We start from the raw sequence: 7,099 nt of genomic DNA, 5'->3' as shown, positions 1-7,099 counted from the left end.
CAGCAACCACATGGTGGCTCACAACCATCTGTAATGGGATCGATGCCCTCTTCTGGTGTGTCTGAAGATAGCAACAGTGTACTCATATAAATTAAATAAATAATTTTTTTTTAAAGCAAGTCAGAGAGAAAAGGATTTACTTATTACTGTTTTTTTGTTTTGTTTCTGAGACAGGGTTTCTCTGTATAGCCCTGGCTGTCCTGGAACTTGATCTGTAGACCAGGCTGGCCTCCAACTAAGAGATCCTCCTGCCTCTGCCTCTGGAGTGCTGGGATTAAAGGCGTGCGCCACCACCGCCCGGCAGGAAAGGGTTTATTTGGCTTACATTCCCACATCACTGCGGAAAGAAAAGACCGGAACTCGCACAGGGCAGGAACCTGGAGGCAGGAGCTGATGCCGAACTGTGCAGGGTGCTGCTTACTGGCTTGCTCATCATGGCCTGTTCAGCCTGCTTCCTTATAGAACCCAGGACCACCTGCCCAGGAGTGTCACCGAACACATAGAATGAGCTGCTGCCCTCAGTCAATCACTAAGAAAACGAATCTATGTTTCCTACTTTGAGCTGGACATGGTGGTGCGCAGTCTCTTCCAAAATCCAAAGTTAAAGTAAACCTCCAAAATCTCTTTAAAAGTTCAAAGTATCTCAGCAGTGGGCTCCCGTAAAATTAAAAAATAAATAAATAAGTAAAATACTGTCTTATTCTAAGAGGGAAGATCCAGAGTACAGCCCCAACCTTAACAAAGTAAAACCAACTCCCAACAGTATAAATAATCCAGTGCCCAATGTCTGGCATTTACTCAAGGTCTTCTGGGGTCCTCCAAAGGGCCTGCCATATCACAGAGCTTGTCTCCGAGGCTCTGGTTGGCTCCACTCCATACCTGTTCCTGTCCTTGGCAGTTGCTCATGGCACTGGAGTTCCCAAAATGCCCGGTCTTCCGCTGCAACTGGGCTGCACTTTCACCAATAGCCTCTCATGGGCTCTCTTCATGGTGCTAAGCCTCAACTCTCAGCGGCCCCTTCAATCCCGGGGCTTCAACTGCTAGTGAGGCTGCATTCTCACCAATGGCTTCTCCCAGTCTCTACCAGTGCCAAGCTTCAGCTGCCCTCCATGACCCCTGCATGCCTTCAAAACCAGAACTATGTGTGTGACTCTAACACATGACCAAGATCTGAGGTACAACCTTGGCTACCTCTAACACTCTGTGTGTGTGTGTGTGTGTGTGTGTGTGTGTGTGTGTGTGTGTGTGTTGACCCTGAGGAAAACACTTCCCAGAAGATTTCACCTCAGTGATGCTGGCACTTAGTCACCACTCATTTCTCAGCTCCAGCTGACCAACATCAGTTGTCCCCAGTAAAGCACAGGTGAGTTTTGATCTTTTTGTTTTGTTTTGTTGTTAGTTTAGTTTGGCTCTTGGTAATTACAGCTGACAGGAAGCACAGTCTCTTAACTCAAACAGCCCTCATAAGTCATTAAGGGAGGTCATAAGCCAGGCCTCAATGATCTGCATTGCTCTCAACAATTTTTTATTTTTATTTTTTATTTTTATTTTTTGGTTTTTCGAGACAGGGTTTCTCTGTGTAGCCCTGGCTGTCCTGGAACTCACTCTGTAGACCAGGCTGGCCTCAAACTCAGAAATCCACCTGCCTCTGCCTCCCAAGTGCTGGGATTAAAGGTGTGCGCCACCACTACCCAGTCCCTTAAAAAAAAATGATTTATTTATTTATTATATGTAAGTACACTGTAGCTGTCTTCAAACACACCACAAGAGAGCATCAGATCTCATTACAGATGGTTGTGAGTGACCATGTGGTTGCTGGGATTTGGACTCAGGACCTCTGAAAGGTCAGTGCTCTTAACCGATGAGCCATCTCTCCAGTCCCGCTCTTAACATTCTTATCTTCCAAGATCCCACAGGACAGCTCATCAAGCTTTGAGCACTCAACGGCTTTTCCAGTCCAAAGTTCCAAAGTCCTTCCACAATCCTCCCCCCAAACAACTTGGTCAGAGTTGTCACCTAATACCTCATGCTCTTGGTACCAATTTCTGTCTTAGAGTGTGTTCACTGCTGTGATGAAACACCATGACCAAAGCAACTTGGGGAGGATAGGTTTATCTGGTTTACGTGTCCATATCACAAGTCATCATTAAAGGAAGGCAGGGCAGGAACCCGGAGGCAGGAGCTGATGCAGAGACCAGGAAGGGGTGCTGCTTACTGGCTTACCCCATGGCTTGCTCAGCCTGCTTTCTTATAGGACCAGCACCACCAGCCCAGGAACGATGTCATCCACAATGGTCTTAGCCCTCCCCCCTCAATCACTAATTAAAAAAAAAAAAATGCCCAGCAGGATAGCCTGAAGCATGATCTTATTGAAGGCATTTTTCTCAAGTGAGGCTCCTTCCTCTTGGATGACTCTAGCTTGTGTCAAGTTGACATAGAACTGGCCAGCACACCAGTACAGAACATTTCCTTATTTTTCACTAAGACTTTCCCAGAGGATATAACTAACCTTGTCCCCACCCCACCCCCCAGGAAGGGTTAGTGCACTCACTGCTTTAAAGCAGACTCGGACAGTTTCAAGGACTGGAACCAACCTTAAATGGCAAAAATGTTTTCTATCTGAATTATCATAAAAATGTTTAAGTAAAAAATGAAAGTAAAGGAGCAAAGGGGCAACGGTGGCTTCAGAGTGAAGAGATCACTCCCGGTTCATGGCAGACATTCAGTCTCGGCTCGAGTGTAACAGAGTGGAAACAGGATGGCTACAAAAGGTTCACTACAGCACGCTGTATGCACCTGTTCCAAGTCCACCCCCAGCCCCAGTGCTTCCGACTCAATTACTTCCCAGCCTGTTGGGCCTGTCGACGAGGAGCACGTAGATCTTCTCTTTGATCCAGACTATGTGTCAGCTGAGTAAACAAGATAGCTGCGACCTGCCAGATCATCAATACGATCAACCAACTGAAGCCAGGCGTGGTGCAAGGGCTGCTGGGATTCATTATCCTTAGTTATTCTTCACACATTTTATAAACACCTTTCATGCATTCACTCGCTGACACAGTCAGCATGACGTGAGCTCTGCCTTCTGGCTTCTTGGTAAGTTGTACCAACAAAATGGTGTGAGACATGGCGCCAAAGGTTTTGCTGCAGCCGTCACCACACACCCAGATCCGCATCCTTACTCTGCTATGTAGAGGCCTCTGGTGCTAAGAAGGCAGAACCTGTGCAGAACAGAGTCAAGGAACAGGCCTGGCCTCTCCAGTCAATCACTTTTATAGACAAGAACTGATCTACTGGGCTCACAATGACCTGGCAAGCACAGTGCTCAACCCAGAGCTAATTGGTCCATAAAGAGTTTAGAAAAAAGATTCCGGGGCTGGAAAGATAATTCAGTGGTTAAGAGCACTGAATGCTCCCCACAGGACCTGGGCTGGATTCCCACATGTCAGCTAACAATTGTCTGTAACTCCAAGATCTGACACTGTCACCCAGACATACATGCAGGCAAAGCGCCAATGCACATTAAAAAAAAAAAAAATCCAAAAGAGGGGACTGGGGAGATGTCTCAGTGGGTAAGTGCTTAACTGTGAGAATCTGAGTTTAAATCCCCTCCCTGGTGCCCCATTCCACCCCAAACCTGGGCTTGAAACTCCAACGCTGGAGGATCCTGGGGGCTCACTGAGTAGCCAGCCTAGCCTAAGCAGAGAGCTCAGGTTCGGTAAGGGAGCCCTTCTCAGAAGATAGGGTGGTGAACAGTTGAAGAAAAGAGCTTGATGCTAACCCCTGGCCTCCACACACATCTGTACAAACAAGCGCACTACCACACATGCTTGTATATACATACCAGAGGAAAAAAGGTTCCAGCACAGAGTACAAACCTCACCTCACCATTTTAAGCCCTGTGCACTGACTTCAGGCCTCTCTCCGGCAACACCAGGGCCCCTCTGTCTAGGCAGGGTAGGTTTGGATGGTGGCAGGCGCTCAGCCCTGAGAGGCAGGCAGACAGGGTAAGATGCCCTGTGTGTTAGTGTGGGCAAGACAAGTCCCTCCTTCAGTGACAAGATGACAAGCCCTGAGAAGATGCTTTTGATAAGCGCTGACCTATCTACCTGCAGGGCGGATCCTGGCAGCTCTGCCTTTGGTTCGTGTCAAATTCTTCCTTCCGGATGCATGTGAGCAGGCAAATCACTCAGAGAGCGTCGGTCTCAACACCAGTGATGTCTGAGGTAGCTCATTCCAAGCCGTGAAGGCCTGGAAGTCCGCGGGTAAGGGTGACCGAGACTCTTCATTATCAACTCTTTAAAAAAATTAATTATGTGTGTGCACATGAACTCACCCGGGTGTCACAGCGTGCACATGGCAGTCAGAGGACAACTTTCAGGAGTCTGTCCCCTTCTTCTGTCATGCCCTTGAGGAGGCTGGACCAGGGAGAGCAGAGCCTAAAATAAAGCAGACTAAAATCTCATGCAATCGCCAACTTTATTCAGGGCATTGGCCAATTTGTACCCTGAGGGTTAAAACCCATCACCTGAGTAAAGTTCTCATGACTTTAAGCTGTATATAATCACAAGGACAGACTGAATGTGACAAAAACATGTTTTTCCAAGAAGGCCTATAAACAAATAACAATAGCCGCCAGTTGTAATGGACAATCTGAATTTAACTCACTCCTGTCTGCTACACCTGGGGAAGGCACGAAGGCATATCCCAGGAGCAAGTCCCTGTTTTTGAAGAAACTGAGGTCACAAGACTCTTGTCTTGGTTCCTGAGGGTTTTCTCACAAGCACTCAGTATTCCTCTCACACGACTCCATTCTTGGGCCGTGTTCCAACAGGTCCCAGGGATCGAATTCAGGTTATAAGGCCTGGTAGCAAGTACCTTTTCGCTCTGAGCCACGTTGCTAGCCTCTTACTGTCAGATTTTTTAGTGTCTTGTTCTAGACTGCCTACCCCAGAAAGGTGTCCAAGGGTGTCCAGCCACTGTCCTAAGCCTACAATTATTTTAGGAACAGTGGATCCTCATAGTAGGGCAGCTGTCAATGGTAGTGCACTGCATGCTGGAGTTTCTCATGGAAGTTCAAGTGATAAGGGTGTCTTTTCATGGTTTTGCAGATCTAAGATCATGATCCACGGGCTATGCTATGACTGAGCACATTCTAGTGTGTACACTGCTGCCCCACCCCAGGTCTTCCTCTGTTTAAACCTGAACCTCTCAGAGCGGTGAAGACAGACCGCCTTACAGGGTCCTTTCCCCGGTGCGATCATAGGTTCAATATCCTTTCCTCTCTCCCCCTTGAGGTTTTTTTTTTCCAGACAGGTAATAAATAGCCTGTTGGGATGCCCAGAGCTATGACTTCAATAACAACTTGCCCCCTGGACCCTCATGTGGAGCAGAAAGAGAAAAGGGGAACCGGCTTCCACGAAGCTCCCATTTGCTGCTAAAAAATGTTTGTTGGGACTCCTGGGATGTCTGGGAAGTAGAAGGCACTTACCAGTAACCACCACTGATCACATAAGTCCAGTCTCTGAACTCAAGTGGTGGAAGGAAAGCCCTGCAAATCATGCTCTGACCTCTACGCAGGTGTGCAAACATACATGTGCACACACATGTGCACTCGTGCGCGTGCGCACACACACACACACACACACACACACACTAAATGTAATTTATAGTTTTAAGAAAGACAAACAAAAGCCAGACTTTTCCTTCTCCTCACACCCTTCACCCTCAGATTTTGTCCTTGATTCTAATATCTTGGTCATTTTTGCAGGTTGTAGATCCATTGAGCTCATCTGCCAACCTCAGCTCCCTCCAGTTGTGGGATCCTGAGGATAGAAGCCAGGACTACCCAGAGCACTGAGCCTAAGCTGTCATGTTCAGTAGGTTCATGTGGGAAACACAATTTCTACTTCAAACATGGTCTTCCAGCTCTGCCAAATTCACAAATGTAACTTGAGTGTTGCACCTTTTTTGTTTCTTTCCCTTCCTTCCTTCCTTCCTTCCTTCCTTCCTTCCTTCCTTCCTTCCTTTCTCCCTTCCTTCCTTCCTGTCTCACTTCTAATTTTTTTAAAAAAAACTTTAGAGTCATTGGAACATGTTACCTTGAACCCTACTGTATGTATGTACTTAGGAATTTATTTCTGTGCAGAGCTGGAGCCCCAACTTTAGTCCCTGAGTATCCCAGATAATTGTTCTACTACTGACTTGACCCCAACCACTATTTTTAATCTTTGTTGTTTATTTATTTTGTCCATTTTGAAGATTTGTTTATTTTTATGTTATGTGTATATGTTGTGCTTGTATATATGTATATGTACCATGTCATGCAGTGTTCACAGAGGTCAGAAGGCATCAGAAACTCCTGGTACTGGTGGTATGGACAGTTGTGAATTGCCATGTGGGTACTGTGAACCAAACCCAGACCCTCTCTGCAAAACCAGCAAGTGCTCTTAACCTCCATGTCACCCATCCCAACAGCCCCTGTGTGTTCATTTTTGAGACAGGATCTCGTATATTCCAGGCTGGCCTTGAACTGCTATTCAAGGATGACTTTGAACTTCCTTTTAAAAAAAGTTTTATTATTTTCTGAAATTGTGTGTGTGTGTGTGTGTGTGTGTGCAACCAAGCAAGTGCCTACAGAGGCCAGAAAAGGCATTGGATCCCTTGAAGCCAGAGTTATAGGCAGTTGTGAGCTGCCCAACATGAGAGCTGCTGTCTGAACTCAAGTCCTCTGGAGGAGCAGGTCACACTTTAGGCTTCTTGGTCTACTTCCTGAGTGCTGGGTTACAGGAATTCCACCTTGCCCAGTACAATGCCATGCTAGGAATCAAACAGGGTTTTGTGAATGCTAAGCAAACATTCTACCAATGAGCCCTACTTTCAATTTTTAAAGTGTTGGTCTTTTGGGTTAAAGGATTAAGTAAGCAAATATATTATTCTCATAGCTCAAACATTTCTTAAAACAATAACCTACAAAATATACAAAGCTGAAAACTACTACTACTAATAAAGACGTGTGAAGTCCATAATAAAGACGCACAGATAGGCCATGGCAGAGTACAGTGTGGATTAACACTAATGAGACGCACAGATAGGCCAT

This window comes from Mastomys coucha, unplaced genomic scaffold, assembly GCF_008632895.1.
Source record: "Mastomys coucha isolate ucsf_1 unplaced genomic scaffold, UCSF_Mcou_1 pScaffold6, whole genome shotgun sequence".
In the NCBI taxonomy this organism is placed as follows: domain Eukaryota; kingdom Metazoa; phylum Chordata; class Mammalia; order Rodentia; family Muridae; genus Mastomys; species Mastomys coucha.
The sequence above is the reverse complement of the archived record's forward strand: the minus strand, read 5'-3'. Positions refer to the sequence as shown.